The sequence below is a fragment of the Pristiophorus japonicus genome, chromosome 3, assembly GCF_044704955.1.
Source record: "Pristiophorus japonicus isolate sPriJap1 chromosome 3, sPriJap1.hap1, whole genome shotgun sequence".
In the NCBI taxonomy this organism is placed as follows: domain Eukaryota; kingdom Metazoa; phylum Chordata; class Chondrichthyes; family Pristiophoridae; genus Pristiophorus; species Pristiophorus japonicus.
The window spans coordinates 302,593,182-302,619,729 of NC_091979.1; positions in this window are offsets into that span (position 1 = coordinate 302,593,182).

Genomic DNA, 26,548 nt, shown 5'->3' on the forward strand with positions numbered 1-26,548 from the left:
CTGTCACACCTGACCCCGCCCCCAGTGACTGTCACACATGACCCCGCCCCCAGTGACTGTCACACCTGACCCCGGCCCCAGTGACTGTCACTCCTGACCCATCCCCCAGTGACTGTCACACCTGACCCCGCCCCCAGTGACTGTCACACCTGACCCCGCCCCCAGTGACTGTCACACTGGAACCATCCCCCAGTGACTGTCACACCTGACCCCGCCCCCAGTGACTGTCACACTGGAACCATCCCCCAGTGACTGTCACACCTGACCCCGCCCCCAGTGACTGTCACACCTGACCCCGCCCCAGTGATTGTCACACCTGACCCCCCCCTCAGTCAATGTCACTCCTGACAACGCCCCCAGTGACTGTCACTCCTGACCCATCCCCCAGTGACTGTCACACCTGACCCCGCCCCCAGTGACTGTCACACCTGACCCCGCCCCCAGTGACTGTCACTCCTGACCCATCCGCCAGTGACTGTCACACCTGACCCCGCCCCCAGTGACTGTCACACCTGACCCCGCCCCCAGTGACTGTGACACCTGACCCCGCCCCCAGTAACTGTCACACCTGACCCCGCCCCAGTGATTGTCACACCTGACCCCCCCCTCAGTCAATGTCACTCCTGACAACGCCCCCAGTGACTGTCACACCTGACCCCGCCCCCAGTGACTGTCACACCTGACCCCGCCCCAGTGACTGTCACACCGGAACCATCCCCCAGTGACTGTCAGAACTGACCCCGCCCCCAGTGACTGTCACACCTGAGCCCCCCTCAGTCAATGTCACCCCTGACCCCGCCCCCAGTGACTGTCACGCCTGACCCCGTTCCCCAGTGATTGTCACACCTGACCCCACCCCAGTGACTGTCACACCGGAACCATCCCCCAGTGACTGTCACACATGACCCCAGCTCCAGTGACTGTCACACCTGACCCTACACACAGCGACTGTCACCCTCGACTCCGTCCCCAGTGACTTTCACACTTTATCCCGCCCGCAGTGATTGTCACACCTGACCACGCCCCCAGTGACTGTCACACCTGACCCTGACCCCGCCCCCAGTGACTGTCACAACTGATCCCACCCACAGTGATTGTCACACCTGACCACGCCCCCAGTGACTGTCACACCTGACCCTGACCCATCCCCCAGTGACTGTCACACCTGACCCCGCCCCCAGTGACTGTCACACCGGAACCATCCCACAGTGACTGTCACACCTGACCCCGCCCCCAGTGACTGTCACACCTGACCCCGCCCCCAGTGACTGTCACACCTGACCCCGCCCCCAGTGACTGTCACACCTGACCCCGGCCCCAGTGACTGTCACTCCTGACCCATCCCCCAGTGACTGTCACACCTGACCCCGCCCCCAGTGACTGTCACACCTGACCCCGCCCCCAGTGACTGTCACACTGGAACCATCCCCCAGTGACTGTCACACCTGACCCCGCCCCCAGTGACTGTCACTCCTGACCCATCCCCCAGTGACTGTCACACCTGACCTTGCCCCCAGTGACTGTCACACCTGACCCCGCCCCCAGTGACTGTCACTCCTGACCCATCCCCCAGTGACTGTCACACCTGACCCCGCCCCCAGTGACTGTCACACTGGAACCATCCCCCAGTGACTGTCACACCTGACCCTGCCCCCAGTGACTGTCACACCTGACCCCGCCCCCAGTGACTGTCACTCCTGACCCATCCCCAGTGACTGTCACACCTGACCCCGCCCCCAGTGACTGTCACACTGGAACCATCCCCCAGTGACTGTCACACCTGACCCCGCTCCCAGTGACTGTCACACCTGACCCCGCCCCAGTGATTGTCACACCTGACCCCCCTCTCAGTCAATGTCACTCCTGACAACGCCCCCAGTGACTGTCACACCTGACCCCGCCCCCAGTGACTGTCACACCTGACCCCGCCCCAGTGATTGTCACACCTGACCCCCCCCTCAGTCAATGTCACTCCTGACAACGCCCCCAGTGACTGTCACTCCTGACCCATCCCCCAGTGACTGTCACACCTGACCCCGCCCCCAGTGACTGTCACACCTGACCCCGCCCCCAGTGACTGTCACTCCTGACCCATCCGCCAGTGACTGTCACACCTGACCCCGCCCCCAGTGACTGTCACACCTGACCCCGCCCCCAGTGACTGTCACTCCTGACCCATCCCCCAGTGACTGTCACACCTGACCCCGCCCCCAGTGACTGTCACACCTGACCCCGCCCCCAGTGACTGTCACACCTGACCCCGCCCCCAGTGACTGTCACACCTGACCCCGCCCCCAGTGACTGTCACACCTGACACCGCCACCAGTGACTGTCACTCCTGACCCATCACCCAGTGACTATCACACCTGACCCCGCCCCCAGTGACTGTCACACCTGACCCCGCCCCCAGTGACTGTCACACCTGACCCTGACCCCGCCCCCAGTGACTGTCACAACTGATCCCACCCACAGTGACTGTCACTCCTGACCCATCCCCCAGTGACTGTCACACCTGACCCCGCCCCCAGTGACTGTCACACCTGACCCCGCCTCCAGTGACTGTCACACCTGAACCCGCCCCCAGTGACTGTCACACCTGACCCCGCCACCAGTGACTGTCGCTCCTGACCCATCCCCCAGTGACTATCACACCTGACCCCGCCCCCAGTGACTGTCACACCTGACCCCGCCCCCAGTGACTGTCACTCCTGACCCATCCCCCAGTGACTGTCACACCTGACCCCGCCCCCAGTGACTGTCACACCTGACCCCGCCCCCAGTGACTGTCACTCCTGACCCATCCCCCAGTGACTGTCACACCTGACCCCGGCCCCAGTGACTGTAAAACCTGACCCCGCCCCCAGTGACTGTCACTCCTGACCCATCCCCCAGTGACTGTCACACCTGACCCCGCCCCCAGTGACTGTCACACCTGACCCCGCCCCAGTGATTGTCACACCTGACCCCCCCCTCAGTCAATGTCACTCCTGACAACGCCCCCAGTGACTGTCACACCTGACCCCGCCCCCAGTGACTGTCACACCTGACCCCGCCCCAGTGACTGTCACACCGGAACCATCCCCCAGTGACTGTCAGAATTGACCCCGCCCCCAGTGACTGTCACACCTGAGCCCCCCTCAGTCAATGTCACCCCTGACCCCGCCCCCAGTGACTGTCACGCCTGACCCCGTTCCCCAGTGATTGTCACACCTGACCCCACCCCAGTGACTGTCACACCGGAACCATCCCCCAGTGACTGTCAGACCTGACCCCGCTCCCAGTGACTGTCACACCTGAGTCGCCCTCAGAAAATGTCACCCCTGACCCCGCCCCCAGTGACTGTCACGCCCGACCCCATTCCCCAGTGATTGTCACACCTGAACCCCCCCTCAGTCAATGTCACTCCTAACAACGCCCCCAGTGACTGTCACACCTGACCCCGCCCCCAGTGACTGTCACACCTGACCCCGCCCCAGTGATTGTCACACTTGACCCCGCCCCAGTGACTGTCACACCGGAACCATCCCCCAGTGACTGTCACACATGACCCCAGCTCCAGTGACTGTCACACCTGACCCTACACACAGCGACTGTCACCCTCGACTCCGCCCCCAGTGACTTTCACACTTTATCCCGCCCGCAGTGATTGTCACACCTGACCACGCCCCCAGTGAATGTCACACCTGACCCTGACCCCGCCCCCAGTGACTGTCACAACTGATCCCACCCACAGTGATTGTCACACCTGACCACGCCCCCAGTGACTGTCACACCTGACCCTGACCCATCCCCCAGTGACTGTCACACCTGACCCCGCCCCCAGTGACTGTCACACCGGAACCATCCCCCAGTGACTGTCACACCTGACCCCGCCCCCAGTGACTGTCACACCTGACCCCGCCCCCAGTGACTGTCACACCTGACCCCGCCCCCAGTGACTGTCACACCTGACCCCGGCCCCAGTGACTGTCACTCCTGACCCATCCCCCAGTGACTGTCACACCTGACCCCGCCCCCAGTGACTGTCACACCTGACCCCGCCCCCAGTGACTGTCACACTGGAACCATCCCCCAGTGACTGTCACACCTGACCCCGCCCCTTGTGACTGTCACTCCTGACCCATCCCCCAGTGACTGTCACACCTGACCCCGCCCCCAGTGACTGTCACACCTGACCCCGCCCTCAGTGACTGTCACACCTGACCCCGCCCCCAGTGACTGTCACACCTGACCCCGCCCCCAGTGACTGTCACTCCTGACCCATCCCCCAGTGACTGTCACACCTGACCCTGCCCCCAGTGACTGTCACACCTGACCCCGCCCCCAGTGACTGTCACTCCTGACCCATCCCCCAGTGACTGTCACACCTGACCCCGCCCCCAGTGACTGTCACACCTGACCCCGCCCCCAGTGACTGTCACACCTGACCCCGCCCCCAGTGACTGTCACACCTGACACCGCCACCAGTGACTGTCACTCCTGACCCATCACCCAGTGACTATCACACCTGACCCCGCCCCCAGTGACTGTCACACCTGACCCCGCCCCCAGTGACTGTCACACCTGACCCTGACCCCGCCCCCAGTGACTGTCACAACTGATCCCACCCACAGTGACTGTCACTCCTGACCCATCCCCCAGTGACTGTCACACCTGACCCCGCCCCCAGTGACTGTCACACCTGACCCCGCCTCCAGTGACTGTCACACCTGAACCCGCCCCCAGTGACTGTCACACCTGACCCCGCCACCAGTGACTGTCACTCCTGACCCATCCCCCAGTGACTATCACACCTGACCCCGCCCCCAGTGACTGTCACACCTGACCCCGCCCCCAGTGACTGTCACTCCTGACCCATCCCCCAGTGACTGTCACACCTGACCCCGCCCCCAGTGACTGTCACACCTGACCCCGCCCCCAGTGACTGTCACTCCTGACCCATCCCCCAGTGACTGTCACACCTGACCCCGGCCCCAGTGACTGTAAAACCTGACCCCGCCCCCAGTGACTGTCACTCCTGACCCATCCCCCAGTGACTGTCACACCTGACCCCGCCCCCAGTGACTGTCACACCTGACCCCGCCCCAGTGATTGTCACACCTGACCCCCCCCTCAGTCAATGTCACTCCTGACAACGCCCCCAGTGACTGTCACACCTGACCCCGCCCCCAGTGACTGTCACACCTGACCCCGCCCCAGTGACTGTCACACCGGAACCATCCCCCAGTGACTGTCAGAATTGACCCCGCCCCCAGTGACTGTCACACCTGAGCCCCCCTCAGTCAATGTCACCCCTGACCCCGCCCCCAGTGACTGTCACGCCTGACCCCGTTCCCCAGTGATTGTCACACCTGACCCCACCCCAGTGACTGTCACACCGGAACCATCCCCCAGTGACTGTCAGACCTGACCCCGCTCCCAGTGACTGTCACACCTGAGTCGCCCTCAGAAAATGTCACCCCTGACCCCGCCCCCAGTGACTGTCACGCCCGACCCCATTCCCCAGTGATTGTCACACCTGAACCCCCCCTCAGTCAATGTCACTCCTAACAACGCCCCCAGTGACTGTCACACCTGACCCCGCCCCCAGTGACTGTCACACCTGACCCCGCCCCAGTGATTGTCACACTTGACCCCGCCCCAGTGACTGTCACACCGGAACCATCCCCCAGTGACTGTCACACATGACCCCAGCTCCAGTGACTGTCACACCTGACCCTACACACAGCGACTGTCACCCTCGACTCCGCCCCCAGTGACTTTCACACTTTATCCCGCCCGCAGTGATTGTCACACCTGACCACGCCCCCAGTGAATGTCACACCTGACCCTGACCCCGCCCCCAGTGACTGTCACAACTGATCCCACCCACAGTGATTGTCACACCTGACCACGCCCCCAGTGACTGTCACACCTGACCCTGACCCATCCCCCAGTGACTGTCACACCTGACCCCGCCCCCAGTGACTGTCACACCGGAACCATCCCCCAGTGACTGTCACACCTGACCCCGCCCCCAGTGACTGTCACACCTGACCCCGCCCCCAGTGACTGTCACACCTGACCCCGCCCCCAGTGACTGTCACACCTGACCCCGGCCCCAGTGACTGTCACTCCTGACCCATCCCCCAGTGACTGTCACACCTGACCCCGCCCCCAGTGACTGTCACACCTGACCCCGCCCCCAGTGACTGTCACACTGGAACCATCCCCCAGTGACTGTCACACCTGACCCCGCCCCTTGTGACTGTCACTCCTGACCCATCCCCCAGTGACTGTCACACCTGACCCCGCCCCCAGTGACTGTCACACCTGACCCCGCCCTCAGTGACTGTCACACCTGACCCCGCCCCCAGTGACTGTCACACCTGACCCCGCCCCCAGTGACTGTCACTCCTGACCCATCCCCCAGTGACTGTCACACCTGACCCTGCCCCCAGTGACTGTCACACCTGACCCCGCCCCCAGTGACTGTCACTCCTGACCCATCCCCCAGTGACTGTCACACCTGACCCCGCCCCCAGTGACTGTCACACTGGAACCATCCCCCAGTGACTGTCACACCTGACCCTGCCCCCAGTGACTGTCACACCTGACCCCGCCCCCAGTGACTGTCACTCCTGACCCATCCCCAGTGACTGTCACACCTGACCCCGCCCCCAGTGACTGTCACACTGGAACCATCCCCCAGTGACTGTCACACTTGACCCCGCTCCCAGTGACTGTCACACCTGACCCCGCCCCAGTGATTGTCACACCTGACCCCCCTCTCAGTCAATGTCACTCCTGACAACGCCCCCAGTGACTGTCACACCTGACCCCGCCCCCAGTGACTGTCACACCTGACCCCGCCCCAGTGATTGTCACACCTGACCCCCCCCTCAGTCAATGTCACTCCTGACAACGCCCCCAGTGACTGTCACTCCTGACCCATCCCCCAGTGACTGTCACACCTGACCCCGCCCCCAGTGACTGTCACACCTGACCCCGCCCCCAGTGACTGTCACTCCTGACCCATCCGCCAGTGACTGTCACACCTGACCCCGCCCCCAGTGACTGTCACACCTGACCCCGCCCCCAGTGACTGTCACTCCTGACCCATCCCCCAGTGACTGTCACACCTGACCCCGCCCCCAGTGACTGTCACACCTGACCCCGCCCCCAGTGACTGTCACACCTGACCCCGCCCCCAGTGACTGTCACACCTGACACCGCCACCAGTGACTGTCACTCCTGACCCATCCCCCAGTGACTATCACACCTGACCCCGCCCCCAGTGACTGTCACACCTGACCCCACCCCCAGTGACTGTCACTCCTGACCCATCCCCCAGTGACTGTCACACCTGACCCCGCCCCCAGTGACTGTCACACCTGACCCCGCCCCCAGTGACTGTCACTCCTGACCCATCCCCCAGTGACTGTCACACCTGACCCCGCCCCCAGTGACTGTCACTCCTGACCCATCCCCCAGTGACTGTCACACCTGACCCCGGCCCCAGTGACTGTAAAACCTGACCCCGCCCCCAGTGACTGTCACTCCTGACCCATCCCCCAGTGACTGTCACACCTGACCCCGCCCCCAGTGACTGTCACACCTGACCCCGCCCCAGTGATTGTCACACCTGACCCCCCCCTCAGTCAATGTCACTCCTAACAACGCCCGCAGTGACTGTCACACCTGACCCCGCCCCCAGTGACTGTCACACCTGACCCCGCCCCAGTGACTGTCACACCGGAACCATCCCCCAGTGACTGTCAGAACTGACCCCGCCCCCAGTGACTGTCACACCTGAGCCCCCCTCAGTCAATGTCACCCCTGACCCCGCCCCAGTGACTGTCACGCCTGACCCCGTTCCCCAGTGATTGTCACACCTGACCCCACCCCAGTGACTGTCACACCTGAACCATCCCCCAGTGACTGTCAGACCTGACCCCGCTCCCAGTGACTGTCACACCTGAGTCGCCCTCAGACAATGTCACCCCTGACCCCGCCCCCAGTGACTGTCACGCCCGACCCCGTTCCCCAGTGATTGTCACACCTGAACCCCCCCTCAGTCAATGTCACTCCTAACAACGCCCCCAGTGACTGTCACACCTGACCCCGCCCCCAGTGACTGTCACACCTGAGCCCGCCCCAGTGATTGTCACACCTGACCCCGCCCCAGTGACTGTCACACCGGAACCATCCCCCAGTGACTGTCACACATGACCCCAGCTCCAGTGACTGTCACACCTGACCCTACACACAGCGACTGTCACCCTCGACTCCGCCCCCAGTGACTGTCACACTTTATCCCGCCCGCAGTGATTGTCACACCTGACCACGCCCCCAGTGACTGTCACACCTGACCCTGACCCCGCCCCCAGTGACTGTCACAACTGATCCCACCCACAGTGATTGTCACACCTGACCACGCCCCCAGTGACTGTCACACCTGACCCTGACCCATCCCCCAGTGACTGTCACACCTGACCCCGCCCCCAGTGACTGTCACACCGGAACCATCCCCCAGTGACTGTCACACCTGACCCCGCCCCCAGTGACTGTCACACCTGACCCCGCCCCCAGTGACTGTCACACCTGACCCCGCCCCCAGTGACTGTCACACCTGACCCCGCCCCCAGTGACTGTCACTCCTGACCCATCCCCCAGTGACTGTCACACCTGACCCCGCCCCCAGTGACTGTCACACCTGACCCCGCCCCCAGTGACTGTCACACTGGAACCATCTCCCAGTGACTGTCACACCTGACCCCGCCCCCAGTGACTGTCACTCCTGACCCATCCCCCAGTGACTGTCACACCTGACCCCGCCCCCAGTGACTGTCACACCTGACCCCGCCCTCAGTGACTGTCACACCTGACCCCGCCCCCAGTGACTGTCACACCTGACCCCGCCCCCAGTGACTGTCACTCCTGACCCATCCCCCAGTGACTGTCACACCTGACCCTGCCCCCAGTGACTGTCACACCTGACCCCGCCCCCAGTGACTGTCACTCCTGACCCATCCCCCAGTGACTGTCACACCTGACCCCGCCCCCAGTGACTGTCACACTGGAACCATCCCCCAGTGACTGTCACACCTGACCCTGCCCCCAGTGACTGTCACACCTGACCCCACCCCCAGTGACTGTCACTCCTGACCCATCCCCCAGTGACTGTCACACCTGACCCCGCCCCCAGTGACTGTCACACTGGAACCATCCCCCAGTGACTGTCACACCTGACCCCGCTCACCGGTGACTGTCACACCTGACCCCGCCCCAGTGATTGTCACACCTGACCCCCCTCTCAGTCAATGTCACTCCTGACAACGCCCCCAGTGACTGTCACTCCTGACCCATCCCCCAGTGACTGTCACACCTGACCCCGCCCCCAGTGACTGTCACACCTGACCCCGCCCCCAGTGACTGTCACTCCTGACCCATCCGCCAGTGACTGTCACACCTGACCCCGCCCCCAGTGACTGTCACACCTGACCCCGCCCCCAGTGACTGTCACTCCTGACCCATCCCCCAGTGACTGTCACACCTGACCCCGCCCCCAGTGACTGTCACACCTGACCCCGCCCCCAGTGACTGTCACACCTGACCCCGCCCCCAGTGACTGTCACACCTGACCCCGCCCCCAGTGACTGTCACACCTGACACCGCCACCAGTGACTGTCACTCCTGACCCATCACCCAGTGACTATCACACCTGACCCCGCCCCCAGTGACTGTCACACCTGACCCCGCCCCCAGTGACTGTCACACCTGACCCTGACCCCGCCCCCAGTGACTGTCACAACTGATCCCACCCACAGTGACTGTCACTCCTGACCCATCCCCCAGTGACTGTCACACCTGACCCCGCCCCCAGTGACTGTCACACCTGACCCCGCCTCCAGTGACTGTCACACCTGAACCCGCCCCCAGTGACTGTCACACCTGACCCCGCCACCAGTGACTGTCGCTCCTGACCCATCCCCCAGTGACTATCACACCTGACCCCGCCCCCAGTGACTGTCACACCTGACCCCGCCCCCAGTGACTGTCACTCCTGACCCATCCCCCAGTGACTGTCACACCTGACCCCGCCCCCAGTGACTGTCACACCTGACCCCGCCCCCAGTGACTGTCACTCCTGACCCATCCCCCAGTGACTGTCACACCTGACCCCGGCCCCAGTGACTGTAAAACCTGACCCCGCCCCCAGTGACTGTCACTCCTGACCCATCCCCCAGTGACTGTCACACCTGACCCCGCCCCCAGTGACTGTCACACCTGACCCCGCCCCAGTGATTGTCACACCTGACCCCCCCCTCAGTCAATGTCACTCCTGACAACGCCCCCAGTGACTGTCACACCTGACCCCGCCCCCAGTGACTGTCACACCTGACCCCGCCCCAGTGACTGTCACACCGGAACCATCCCCCAGTGACTGTCAGAATTGACCCCGCCCCCAGTGACTGTCACACCTGAGCCCCCCTCAGTCAATGTCACCCCTGACCCCGCCCCCAGTGACTGTCACGCCTGACCCCGTTCCCCAGTGATTGTCACACCTGACCCCACCCCAGTGACTGTCACACCGGAACCATCCCCCAGTGACTGTCAGACCTGACCCCGCTCCCAGTGACTGTCACACCTGAGTCGCCCTCAGAAAATGTCACCCCTGACCCCGCCCCCAGTGACTGTCACGCCCGACCCCATTCCCCAGTGATTGTCACACCTGAACCCCCCCTCAGTCAATGTCACTCCTAACAACGCCCCCAGTGACTGTCACACCTGACCCCGCCCCCAGTGACTGTCACACCTGACCCCGCCCCAGTGATTGTCACACTTGACCCCGCCCCAGTGACTGTCACACCGGAACCATCCCCCAGTGACTGTCACACATGACCCCAGCTCCAGTGACTGTCACACCTGACCCTACACACAGCGACTGTCACCCTCGACTCCGCCCCCAGTGACTTTCACACTTTATCCCGCCCGCAGTGATTGTCACACCTGACCACGCCCCCAGTGAATGTCACACCTGACCCTGACCCCGCCCCCAGTGACTGTCACAACTGATCCCACCCACAGTGATTGTCACACCTGACCACGCCCCCAGTGACTGTCACACCTGACCCTGACCCATCCCCCAGTGACTGTCACACCTGACCCCGCCCCCAGTGACTGTCACACCGGAACCATCCCCCAGTGACTGTCACACCTGACCCCGCCCCCAGTGACTGTCACACCTGACCCCGCCCCCAGTGACTGTCACACCTGACCCCGCCCCCAGTGACTGTCACACCTGACCCCGGCCCCAGTGACTGTCACTCCTGACCCATCCCCCAGTGACTGTCACACCTGACCCCGCCCCCAGTGACTGTCACACCTGACCCCGCCCCCAGTGACTGTCACACTGGAACCATCCCCCAGTGACTGTCACACCTGACCCCGCCCCTTGTGACTGTCACTCCTGACCCATCCCCCAGTGACTGTCACACCTGACCCCGCCCCCAGTGACTGTCACACCTGACCCCGCCCTCAGTGACTGTCACACCTGACCCCGCCCCCAGTGACTGTCACACCTGACCCCGCCCCCAGTGACTGTCACTCCTGACCCATCCCCCAGTGACTGTCACACCTGACCCTGCCCCCAGTGACTGTCACACCTGACCCCGCCCCCAGTGACTGTCACTCCTGACCCATCCCCCAGTGACTGTCACACCTGACCCCGCCCCCAGTGACTGTCACACTGGAACCATCCCCCAGTGACTGTCACACCTGACCCTGCCCCCAGTGACTGTCACACCTGACCCCGCCCCCAGTGACTGTCACTCCTGACCCATCCCCAGTGACTGTCACACCTGACCCCGCCCCCAGTGACTGTCACACTGGAACCATCCCCCAGTGACTGTCACACTTGACCCCGCTCCCAGTGACTGTCACACCTGACCCCGCCCCAGTGATTGTCACACCTGACCCCCCTCTCAGTCAATGTCACTCCTGACAACGCCCCCAGTGACTGTCACACCTGACCCCGCCCCCAGTGACTGTCACACCTGACCCCGCCCCAGTGATTGTCACACCTGACCCCCCCCTCAGTCAATGTCACTCCTGACAACGCCCCCAGTGACTGTCACTCCTGACCCATCCCCCAGTGACTGTCACACCTGACCCCGCCCCCAGTGACTGTCACACCTGACCCCGCCCCCAGTGACTGTCACTCCTGACCCATCCGCCAGTGACTGTCACACCTGACCCCGCCCCCAGTGACTGTCACACCTGACCCCGCCCCCAGTGACTGTCACTCCTGACCCATCCCCCAGTGACTGTCACACCTGACCCCGCCCCCAGTGACTGTCACACCTGACCCCGCCCCCAGTGACTGTCACACCTGACCCCGCCCCCAGTGACTGTCACACCTGACACCGCCACCAGTGACTGTCACTCCTGACCCATCCCCCAGTGACTATCACACCTGACCCCGCCCCCAGTGACTGTCACACCTGACCCCACCCCCAGTGACTGTCACTCCTGACCCATCCCCCAGTGACTGTCACACCTGACCCCGCCCCCAGTGACTGTCACACCTGACCCCGCCCCCAGTGACTGTCACTCCTGACCCATCCCCCAGTGACTGTCACACCTGACCCCGCCCCCAGTGACTGTCACTCCTGACCCATCCCCCAGTGACTGTCACACCTGACCCCGGCCCCAGTGACTGTAAAACCTGACCCCGCCCCCAGTGACTGTCACTCCTGACCCATCCCCCAGTGACTGTCACACCTGACCCCGCCCCCAGTGACTGTCACACCTGACCCCGCCCCAGTGATTGTCACACCTGACCCCCCCCTCAGTCAATGTCACTCCTAACAACGCCCGCAGTGACTGTCACACCTGACCCCGCCCCCAGTGACTGTCACACCTGACCCCGCCCCAGTGACTGTCACACCGGAACCATCCCCCAGTGACTGTCAGAACTGACCCCGCCCCCAGTGACTGTCACACCTGAGCCCCCCTCAGTCAATGTCACCCCTGACCCCGCCCCCAGTGACTGTCACGCCTGACCCCGTTCCCCAGTGATTGTCACACCTGACCCCACCCCAGTGACTGTCACACCTGAACCATCCCCCAGTGACTGTCAGACCTGACCCCGCTCCCAGTGACTGTCACACCTGAGTCGCCCTCAGACAATGTCACCCCTGACCCCGCCCCCAGTGACTGTCACGCCCGACCCCGTTCCCCAGTGATTGTCACACCTGAACCCCCCCTCAGTCAATGTCACTCCTAACAACGCCCCCAGTGACTGTCACACCTGACCCCGCCCCCAGTGACTGTCACACCTGAGCCCGCCCCAGTGATTGTCACACCTGACCCCGCCCCAGTGACTGTCACACCGGAACCATCCCCCAGTGACTGTCACACATGACCCCAGCTCCAGTGACTGTCACACCTGACCCTACACACAGCGACTGTCACCCTCGACTCCGCCCCCAGTGACTGTCACACTTTATCCCGCCCGCAGTGATTGTCACACCTGACCACGCCCCCAGTGACTGTCACACCTGACCCTGACCCCGCCCCCAGTGACTGTCACAACTGATCCCACCCACAGTGATTGTCACACCTGACCACGCCCCCAGTGACTGTCACACCTGACCCTGACCCATCCCCCAGTGACTGTCACACCTGACCCCGCCCCCAGTGACTGTCACACCGGAACCATCCCCCAGTGACTGTCACACCTGACCCCGCCCCCAGTGACTGTCACACCTGACCCCGCCCCCAGTGACTGTCACACCTGACCCCGCCCCCAGTGACTGTCACACCTGACCCCGCCCCCAGTGACTGTCACTCCTGACCCATCCCCCAGTGACTGTCACACCTGACCCCGCCCCCAGTGACTGTCACACCTGACCCCGCCCCCAGTGACTGTCACACTGGAACCATCTCCCAGTGACTGTCACACCTGACCCCGCCCCCAGTGACTGTCACTCCTGACCCATCCCCCAGTGACTGTCACACCTGACCCCGCCCCCAGTGACTGTCACACCTGACCCCGCCCTCAGTGACTGTCACACCTGACCCCGCCCCCAGTGACTGTCACACCTGACCCCGCCCCCAGTGACTGTCACTCCTGACCCATCCCCCAGTGACTGTCACACCTGACCCTGCCCCCAGTGACTGTCACACCTGACCCCGCCCCCAGTGACTGTCACTCCTGACCCATCCCCCAGTGACTGTCACACCTGACCCCGCCCCCAGTGACTGTCACACTGGAACCATCCCCCAGTGACTGTCACACCTGACCCTGCCCCCAGTGACTGTCACACCTGACCCCACCCCCAGTGACTGTCACTCCTGACCCATCCCCCAGTGACTGTCACACCTGACCCCGCCCCCAGTGACTGTCACACTGGAACCATCCCCCAGTGACTGTCACACCTGACCCCGCTCACCGGTGACTGTCACACCTGACCCCGCCCCAGTGATTGTCACACCTGACCCCCCTCTCAGTCAATGTCACTCCTGACAACGCCCCCAGTGACTGTCACTCCTGACCCATCCCCCAGTGACTGTCACACCTGACCCCGCCCCCAGTGACTGTCACACCTGACCCCGCCCCCAGTGACTGTCACTCCTGACCCATCCGCCAGTGACTGTCACACCTGACCCCGCCCCCAGTGACTGTCACACCTGACCCCGCCCCCAGTGACTGTCACTCCTGACCCATCCCCCAGTGACTGTCACACCTGACCCCGCCCCCAGTGACTGTCACACCTGACCCCGCCCCCAGTGACTGTCACACCTGACCCCGCCCCCAGTGACTGTCACACCTGACCCCGCCCCCAGTGACTGTCACACCTGACACCGCCACCAGTGACTGTCACTCCTGACCCATCACCCAGTGACTATCACACCTGACCCCGCCCCCAGTGACTGTCACACCTGACCCCGCCCCCAGTGACTGTCACACCTGACCCTGACCCCGCCCCCAGTGACTGTCACAACTGATCCCACCCACAGTGACTGTCACTCCTGACCCATCCCCCAGTGACTGTCACACCTGACCCCGCCCCCAGTGACTGTCACACCTGACCCCGCCTCCAGTGACTGTCACACCTGAACCCGCCCCCAGTGACTGTCACACCTGACCCCGCCACCAGTGACTGTCGCTCCTGACCCATCCCCCAGTGACTATCACACCTGACCCCGCCCCCAGTGACTGTCACACCTGACCCCGCCCCCAGTGACTGTCACTCCTGACCCATCCCCCAGTGACTGTCACACCTGACCCCGCCCCCAGTGACTGTCACACCTGACCCCGCCCCCAGTGACTGTCACTCCTGACCCATCCCCCAGTGACTGTCACACCTGACCCCGGCCCCAGTGACTGTAAAACCTGACCCCGCCCCCAGTGACTGTCACTCCTGACCCATCCCCCAGTGACTGTCACACCTGACCCCGCCCCCAGTGACTGTCACACCTGACCCCGCCCCAGTGATTGTCACACCTGACCCCCCCCTCAGTCAATGTCACTCCTGACAACGCCCCCAGTGACTGTCACACCTGACCCCGCCCCCAGTGACTGTCACACCTGACCCCGCCCCAGTGACTGTCACACCGGAACCATCCCCCAGTGACTGTCAGAATTGACCCCGCCCCCAGTGACTGTCACACCTGAGCCCCCCTCAGTCAATGTCACCCCTGACCCCGCCCCCAGTGACTGTCACGCCTGACCCCGTTCCCCAGTGATTGTCACACCTGACCCCACCCCAGTGACTGTCACACCGGAACCATCCCCCAGTGACTGTCAGACCTGACCCCGCTCCCAGTGACTGTCACACCTGAGTCGCCCTCAGAAAATGTCACCCCTGACCCCGCCCCCAGTGACTGTCACGCCCGACCCCATTCCCCAGTGATTGTCACACCTGAACCCCCCCTCAGTCAATGTCACTCCTAACAACGCCCCCAGTGACTGTCACACCTGACCCCGCCCCCAGTGACTGTCACACCTGACCCCGCCCCAGTGATTGTCACACTTGACCCCGCCCCAGTGACTGTCACACCGGAACCATCCCCCAGTGACTGTCACACATGACCCCAGCTCCAGTGACTGTCACACCTGACCCTACACACAGCGACTGTCACCCTCGACTCCGCCCCCAGTGACTTTCACACTTTATCCCGCCCGCAGTGATTGTCACACCTGACCACGCCCCCAGTGAATGTCACACCTGACCCTGACCCCGCCCCCAGTGACTGTCACAACTGATCCCACCCACAGTGATTGTCACACCTGACCACGCCCCCAGTGACTGTCACACCTGACCCTGACCCATCCCCCAGTGACTGTCACACCTGACCCCGCCCCCAGTGACTGTCACACCGGAACCATCCCCCAGTGACTGTCACACCTGACCCCGCCCCCAGTGACTGTCACACCTGACCCCGCCCCCAGTGACTGTCACACCTGACCCCGCCCCCAGTGACTGTCACACCTGACCCCGGCCCCAGTGACTGTCACTCCTGACCCATCCCCCAGTGACTGTCACACCTGACCCCGCCCCCAGTGACTGTCACACCTGACCCCGCCCCCAGTGACTGTCACACTGGAACCATCCCCCAGTGACTGTCACACCTGACCCCGCCCCTTGTGACTGTCACTCCTGACCCATCCCCCAGTGACTGTCACACCTGACCCCGCCCCCAGTGACTGTCACACCTGACCCCGCCCTCAGTGACTGTCACACCTGACCCCGCCCCCAGTGACTGTCACACCTGACCCCGCCCCCAGTGACTGTCACTCCTGACCCATCCCCCAGTGACTGTCACACCTGACCCTGCCCCCAGTGACTGTCACACCTGACCCCGCCCCCAGTGACTGTCACTCCTGACCCATCCCCCAGTGACTGTCACACCTGACCCCGCCCCCAGTGACTGTCACACTGGAACCATCCCCCAGTGACTGTCACACCTGACCCTGCCCCCAGTGACTGTCACACCTGACCCCGCCCCCAGTGACTGTCACTCCTGACCCATCCCCAGTGACTGTCACACCTGACCCCGCCCCCAGTGACTGTCACACTGGAACCATCCCCCAGTGACTGTCACACTTGACCCCGCTCCCAGTGACTGTCACACCTGACCCCGCCCCAGTGATTGTCACACCTGACCCCCCTCTCAGTCAATGTCACTCCTGACAACGCCCCCAGTGACTGTCACACCTGACCCCGCCCCCAGTGACTGTCACACCTGACCCCGCCCCAGTGATTGTCACACCTGACCCCCCCCTCAGTCAATGTCACTCCTGACAACGCCCCCAGTGACTGTCACTCCTGACCCATCCCCCAGTGACTGTCACACCTGACCCCGCCCCCAGTGACTGTCACACCTGACCCCGCCCCCAGTGACTGTCACTCCTGACCCATCCGCCAGTGACTGTCACACCTGACCCCGCCCCCAGTGACTGTCACACCTGACCCCGCCCCCAGTGACTGTCACTCCTGACCCATCCCCCAGTGACTGTCACACCTGACCCCGCCCCCAGTGACTGTCACACCTGACCCCGCCCCCAGTGACTGTCACACCTGACCCCGCCCCCAGTGACTGTCACACCTGACACCGCCACCAGTGACTGTCACTCCTGACCCATCCCCCAGTGACTATCACACCTGACCCCGCCCCCAGTGACTGTCACACCTGACCCCACCCCCAGTGACTGTCACTCCTGACCCATCCCCCAGTGACTGTCACACCTGACCCCGCCCCCAGTGACTGTCACACCTGACCCCGCCCCCAGTGACTGTCACTCCTGACCCATCCCCCAGTGACTGTCACACCTGACCCCGCCCCCAGTGACTGTCACTCCTGACCCATCCCCCAGTGACTGTCACACCTGACCCCGGCCCCAGTGACTGTAAAACCTGACCCCGCCCCCAGTGACTGTCACTCCTGACCCATCCCCCAGTGACTGTCACACCTGACCCCGCCCCCAGTGACTGTCACACCTGACCCCGCCCCAGTGATTGTCACACCTGACCCCCCCCTCAGTCAATGTCACTCCTAACAACGCCCGCAGTGACTGTCACACCTGACCCCGCCCCCAGTGACTGTCACACCTGACCCCGCCCCAGTGACTGTCACACCGGAACCATCCCCCAGTGACTGTCAGAACTGACCCCGCCCCCAGTGACTGTCACACCTGAGCCCCCCTCAGTCAATGTCACCCCTGACCCCGCCCCCAGTGACTGTCACGCCTGACCCCGTTCCCCAGTGATTGTCACACCTGACCCCACCCCAGTGACTGTCACACCTGAACCATCCCCCAGTGACTGTCAGACCTGACCCCGCTCCCAGTGACTGTCACACCTGAGTCGCCCTCAGACAATGTCACCCCTGACCCCGCCCCCAGTGACTGTCACGCCCGACCCCGTTCCCCAGTGATTGTCACACCTGAACCCCCCCTCAGTCAATGTCACTCCTAACAACGCCCCCAGTGACTGTCACACCTGACCCCGCCCCCAGTGACTGTCACACCTGAGCCCGCCCCAGTGATTGTCACACCTGACCCCGCCCCAGTGACTGTCACACCGGAACCATCCCCCAGTGACTGTCACACATGACCCCAGCTCCAGTGACTGTCACACCTGACCCTACACACAGCGACTGTCACCCTCGACTCCGCCCCCAGTGACTGTCACACTTTATCCCGCCCGCAGTGATTGTCACACCTGACCACGCCCCCAGTGACTGTCACACCTGACCCTGACCCCGCCCCCAGTGACTGTCACAACTGATCCCACCCACAGTGATTGTCACACCTGACCACGCCCCCAGTGACTGTCACACCTGACCCTGACCCATCCCCCAGTGACTGTCACACCTGACCCCGCCCCCAGTGACTGTCACACCGGAACCATCCCCCAGTGACTGTCACACCTGACCCCGCCCCCAGTGACTGTCACACCTGACCCCGCCCCCAGTGACTGTCACACCTGACCCCGCCCCCAGTGACTGTCACACCTGACCCCGCCCCCAGTGACTGTCACTCCTGACCCATCCCCCAGTGACTGTCACACCTGACCCCGCCCCCAGTGACTGTCACACCTGACCCCGCCCCCAGTGACTGTCACACTGGAACCATCTCCCAGTGACTGTCACACCTGACCCCGCCCCCAGTGACTGTCACTCCTGACCCATCCCCCAGTGACTGTCACACCTGACCCCGCCCCCAGTGACTGTCACACCTGACCCCGCCCTCAGTGACTGTCACACCTGACCCCGCCCCCAGTGACTGTCACACCTGACCCCGCCCCCAGTGACTGTCACTCCTGACCCATCCCCCAGTGACTGTCACACCTGACCCTGCCCCCAGTGACTGTCACACCTGACCCCGCCCCCAGTGACTGTCACTCCTGACCCATCCCCCAGTGACTGTCACACCTGACCCCGCCCCCAGTGACTGTCACACTGGAACCATCCCCCAGTGACTGTCACACCTGACCCTGCCCCCAGTGACTGTCACACCTGACCCCACCCCCAGTGACTGTCACTCCTGACCCATCCCCCAGTGACTGTCACACCTGACCCCGCCCCCAGTGACTGTCACACTGGAACCATCCCCCAGTGACTGTCACACCTGACCCCGCTCACCGGTGACTGTCACACCTGACCCCGCCCCAGTGATTGTCACACCTGACCCCCCTCTCAGTCAATGTCACTCCTGACAACGCCCCCAGTGACTGTCACACCTGACCCCGCCCCCAGTGACTGTCACACCTGACCCCGCCCCAGTGATTGTCACACCTGACACCCCCCTCAGTCAATGTCACTCCTGACAACGCCCCCAGTGACTGTCACTCCTGACCCATCCCCCAGTGACTGTCACACCTGACCCCGCCCCCAGTGACTGTCACACCTGACCCCGCCCCAGTGACTGTCACACCGGAACCATCCCCCAGTGACTGTCAGAACTGACCCCGCCCCCAGTGACTGTCACACCTGAGCCCCCCTCAGTCAATGTCACCCCTGACCCCGCCCCCAGTGACTGTCACGCCTGACCCCGTTCCCCAGTGATTGTCACACCTGACCCCACCCCAGTGACTGTCACACCGGAACCATCCCCCAGTGACTGTCAGACCTGACCCCGCTCCCAGTGACTGTCACACCTGAGTCGCCCTCAGACAATGTCACCCCTGACCCCGCCCCCAGTGACTGTCACGCCCGACCCCGTTCCCCAGTGATTGTCACACCTGAACCCCCCCTCAGTCAATGTCACTCCTAACAACGCCCCCAGTGACTGTCACACCTGACCCCGCCCCCAGTGACTGTCACACCTGACCCCGCCCCAGTGATTGTCACACCTGACCCCGCCCCAGTGACTGTCACACCGGAACCATCCCCCAGTGACTGTCACACATGACCCCAGCTCCAGTGACTGTCACACCTGACCCTACACACAGCGACTGTCACCCTCGACTCCGCCCCCAGTGACTGTCACACTTTATCCCGCCCGCAGTGATTGTCACACCTGACCACGCCCCCAGTGACTGTCACACCTGACCCTGACCCCGCCCCCAGTGACTGTCACAACTGATCCCACCCACAGTGATTGTCACACCTGACCACGCACCCAGTGACTGTCACACCTGACCCTGACCCATCCCCCAGTGACTGTCACACCTGACCCCGCCCCCAGTGACTGTCACACCGGAACCATCCCCCAGTGACTGTCACACCTGACCCCGCCCCCAGTGACTGTCACACCTGACCCCGCCCCCAGTGACTGTCACACCTGACCCCGCCCCCAGTGACTGTCACACCTGACCCCGCCCCCAGTGACTGTCACTCCTGACCCATCCCCCAGTGACTGTCACACCTGACCCCGCCCCCAGTGACTGTCACACCTGACCCCGCCCCCAGTGACTGTCACACTGGAACCATCCCCCAGTGACTGTCACACCTGACCCCGCCCCCAGTGACTGTCACTCCTGACCCATCCCCCAGTGACTGTCACACCTGACCCCGCCCCCAGTGACTGTCACACCTGACCCCGCCCTCAGTGACTGTCACACCTGACCCCGCCCCAGTGACTGTCACACCTGACCCCGCCCCCAGAGACTGTCACTCCTGACCCATCCCCCAGTGACTGTCACACCTGACCCTGCCCCCAGTGACTGTCACACCTGACCCCGCCCCCAGTGACTGTCACTCCTGACCCATCCCCCAGTGACTGTCACACCTGACCCCGCCCCCAGTGACTGTCACACTGGAACCATCCCCCAGTGACTGTCACACCTGACCCTGCCCCCAGTGACTGTCACACCTGACCCCGCCCCCAGTGACTGTCACTCCTGACCCATCCCCCAGTGACTGTCACACCTGACCCCGCCCCCAGTGACTGTCACACTGGAACCATCCCCCAGTGACTGTCACACCTGACCCCGCTCCCAGTGACTGTCACACCTGACCCCGCCCCAGTGATTGTCACACCTGACCCCCCTCTCAGTCAATGTCACTCCTGACAACGCCCCCAGTGACTGTCACACCTGACCCCGCCCCAGTGATTGTCACACCTGACCCCCCCCTCAGTCAATGTCACTCCTGACAACGCCCCCAGTGACTGTCACTCCTGACCCATCCCCCAGTGACTGTCACACCTGACCCCGCCCCCAGTGACTGTCACACCTGACCCCGCCCCCGGTGACTGTCACTCCTGACCCATCCGCCAGTGACTGTCACACCTGACCCCGCCCCCAGTGACTGTCACACCTGACCCCGCCCCCAGTGACTGTCACTCCTGACCCATCCCCCAGTGACTGTCACACCTGACCCCGCCCCCAGTGACTGTCACACCTGACCCCGCCCCCAGTGACTGTCACACCTGACCCCGCCCCCAGTGACTGTCACACCTGACCCCGCCACCAGTGACTGTCACTCCTGACCCATCCCCCAGTGACTATCACACATGACCCCGCCCCCAGTGACTGTCACACCTGACCCCGCCCCCAGTGACTGTCACTCCTGACCCATCCGCCAGTGACTGTCACTCCTGACCCATCCCCCAGTGACTGTCACACCTGACCCCGCCCCCAGTGACTGTCACTCCTGACCCATCCCCCAGTGACTGTCACACCTGACCCCGCACCCAGTGACTGTCACTCCTGACCCATCCGCCAGTGACTGTCACACCTGACCCCGCCCCCAGTGACTGTCACACCTGACCCCGCCCCAGTGATTGTCACACCTGACCCCGCCCCAGTGACTGTCACACCGGAAACATCCCCCAGTGACTGTCACAAATGACCCCAGCTCCAGTGACTGTCACACCTGACCCTACACACAGCGACTGTCACCCTCGACTCCGCCCCCAGCGACTGTCACACTTTATCCCGCCCGCAGTGATTGTCAGACCTGACCCCGCCCCCAGTGACTGTCACTCCTGACCCATCCGCCAGTGACTGTCACACCTGACCCCGCCCCCAGTGACTGTCACACCTGACCCCGCCCCAGTGACTGTCACACCTGACCCCGCCCCCAGTGACTGTCACACCTGACACCGCCCCCAGTGAGTGTCACCCCTGACCCCGTCCCTCAGTGATTGCCACACTTAAACCCGCCCTCCCAGTGACTGTCACACCTGACCCCGCCCCCCAGTGATTGTCACACCTGACCTCGACCCCAGTGACTGTCACACCTGACCCCGCCCCAGTGACTGTCACACCGGAACCATCCCCCAGTGACTGTCACGCCTGACCCCGTTCCCCAGTGATTGTCACACCTGACTCCGCCCTCCCCCAGTGACTGTCACACCTGACCCATCTCCCAGTGATTGTCAAACCTGACACCGCCCCCAGTGACTGTCACACCTGACCCATCTCCCAGTGATTGTCAAACCTGACCCCGCCCCCAGTGACTGTCACACCTGACCCCGCCCCAGTGATTGTCACACCTGACCCCCCCCTCAGTCACTGTCACTCCTGACAACGCCCCCAGTGACTGTCACGCCTGACCCCGCCCCCAGTGACTGTCACACCTGACCCCGCCCCAGTGATTGTCACACCTGACCCCGCCCCAATGACTGTCACACCGCAACATCCCCCAGTGACTGTCACATATGACCCCAGCTCCAGTGACTGTCACACCTGACCCTACACACAGCGACTGTCACCCTCGACTCCGCCCCCAGCGACTGTCACACTTTATCCCGCCCGCAGTGATTGTCACACCTGACCACGCCCCCAGTGACTGTCACACCTGACCCTGACCCCGCCCCCAGTGACTGTCACAACTGATCCCACCCGCAGTGATTGTCACACCGGAACCATCCCCCAGTGACTGTCACACCTGACCCCGCCCCCAGTGACTGTCACAACTGACCCCGCCCCCAGTGACTGTCACACCTGACCCCGCCCCCAGTGACTGTCACACCTGACCCCGCCCCCAGTGACTGTCACTCCTGACCCATCCCCCAGTGACTGTCACACCTGACCCCGCCCCCAGTGACTGTCACACCTGACCCCGCCCCCAGTGACTGTCACACCTGACCCCGCCCCCAGTGACTGTCACTCCTGACCCATCCCCCAGTGACTGTCACACCTGACCCCGCCCCCAGTGACTGTGACACCTGACCCCGCCCCCAGTAACTGTCACACCTGACCCCGCCCCAGTGATTGTCACACCTGACCCCCCCCTCAGTCAATGTCACTCCTGACAACGCCCCCAGTGACTGTCACACCTGACCCCGCCCCCAGTGACTGTCACACCTGACCCCGCCCCAGTGACTGTCACACCGGAACCATCCCCCAGTGACTGTCAGAACTGACCCCGCCCCCAGTGACTGTCACACCTGAGCCCCCCTCAGTCAATGTCACCCCTGACCCCGCCCCCAGTGACTGTCACGCCTGACCCCGTTCCCCAGTGATTGTCACACCTGACCCCACCCCAGTGACTGTCACACCGGAACCATCCCCCAGTGACTGTCACACATGACCCCAGCTCCAGTGACTGTCACACCTGACCCTACACACAGCGACTGTCACCCTCGACTCCGCCCCCAGTGACTTTCACACTTTATCCCGCCCGCAGTGATTGTCACACCTGACCACGCCCCCAGTGACTGTCACACCTGACCCTGACCCCGCCCCCAGTGACTGTCACAACTGATCCCACCCACAGTGATTGTCACACCTGACCACGCCCCCAGTGACTGTCACACCTGACCCTGACCCATCCCCCAGTGACTGTCACACCTGACCCCGCCCCCAGTGACTGTCACACCGGAACCATCCCACAGTGACTGTCACACCTGACCCCGCCCCCAGTGACTGTCACACCTGACCCCGCCCCCAGTGACTGTCACACCTGACCCCGCCCCCAGTGACTGTCACACCTGACCCCGGCCCCAGTGACTGTCACTCCTGACCCATCCCCCAGTGACTGTCACACCTGACCCCGCCCCCAGTGACTGTCACACCTGACCCCGCCCCCAGTGACTGTCACACTGGAACCATCCCCCAGTGACTGTCACACCTGACCCCGCCCCCAGTGACTGTCACTCCTGACCCATCCCCCAGTGACTGTCACACCTGACCTTGCCCCCAGTGACTGTCACACCTGACCCCGCCCCCAGTGACTGTCACTCCTGACCCATCCCCCAGTGACTGTCACACCTGACCCCGCCCCCAGTGACTGTCACACTGGAACCATCCCCCAGTGACTGTCACACCTGACCCTGCCCCCAGTGACTGTCACACCTGACCCCGCCCCCAGTGACTGTCACTCCTGACCCATCCCCAGTGACTGTCACACCTGACCCCGCCCCCAGTGACTGTCACACTGGAACCATCCCCCAGTGACTGTCACACCTGACCCCGCTCCCAGTGACTGTCACACCTGACCCCGCCCCAGTGATTGTCACACCTGACCCCCCTCTCAGTCAATGTCACTCCTGACAACGCCCCCAGTGACTGTCACACCTGACCCCGCCCCCAGTGACTGTCACACCTGACCCCGCCCCAGTGATTGTCACACCTGACCCCCCCCTCAGTCAATGTCACTCCTGACAACGCCCCCAGTGACTGTCACTCCTGACCCATCCCCCAGTGACTGTCACACCTGACCCCGCCCCCAGTGACTGTCACACCTGACCCCGCCCCCAGTGACTGTCACTCCTGACCCATCCGCCAGTGACTGTCACACCTGACCCCGCCCCCAGTGACTGTCACACCTGACCCCGCCCCCAGTGACTGTCACTCCTGACCCATCCCCCAGTGACTGTCACACCTGACCCCGCCCCCAGTGACTGTCACACCTGACCCCGCCCCCAGTGACTGTCACACCTGACCCCGCCCCCAGTGACTGTCACACCTGACACCGCCACCAGTGACTGTCACTCCTGACCCATCACCCAGTGACTATCACACCTGACCCCGCCCCCAGTGACTGTCACACCTGACCCCACCCCCAGTGACTGTCACTCCTGACCCATCCCCCAGTGACTGTCACACCTGACCCCGCCCCCAGTGACTGTCACACCTGACCCCGCCCCCAGTGACTGTCACACCTGACCCTGACCCCGCCCCCAGTGTCTGTCACAACTGATCCCACCCACAGTGATTGTCACACCTGACCACGCCCCCAGTGACTGTCACACCTGACCCTGACCCATCCCCCAGTGACTGTCACACCTGACCCCGCCCCCAGTGACTGTCACACCTGACCCCGCCCCCAGTGACTGTCACACCTGACCCCGCCCCCAGTGACTGTCACACCTGACCCCGCCCCCAGTGACTGTCACACCTGACCCCGCCCCCAGTGACTGTCACTCCTGACCCATCCCCCAGTGACTGTCACACCTGACCCCGCCCCCAGTGACTGTCACACCTGACCCCGCCCCCAGTGACTGTCACACCTGACCCCGCCCCCAGTGACTGTCACTCCTGACCCATCCCCCAGTGACTGTCACACCTGACCCCGCCCCCAGTGACTGTCACACCTGACCCCGCCTCCAGTGACTGTCACACCTGAACCCGCCCCCAGTGACTGTCACACCTGACCCCGCCACCAGTGACTGTCACTCCTGACCCATCCTCCAGTGACTATCACACCTGACCCCGCCCCCAGTGACTGTCACACCTGACCCCGCCCCCAGTGACTGTCACTCCTGACCCATCCCCCAGTGACTGTCACACCTGACCCCGCCCCCAGTGACTGTCACACCTGACCCCGCCCCCAGTGACTGTCACTCCTGACCCATCCCCCAGTGACTGTCACACCTGACCCCGGCCCCAATGACTGTAAAACCTGACCCCGCCCCCAGTGACTGTCACTCCTGACCCATCCCCCAGTGACTGTCACACCTGACCCCGCCCCCAGTGACTGTCACACCTGACCCCGCCCCAGTGATTGTCACACCTGACCCCCCCCTCAGTCAATGTCACTCCTGACAACGCCCCCAGTGACTGTCACACCTGACCCCGCCCCCAGTGACTGTCACACCTGACCCCGCCCCAGTGACTGTCACACCGGAACCATCCCCCAGTGACTGTCAGAATTGACCCCGCCC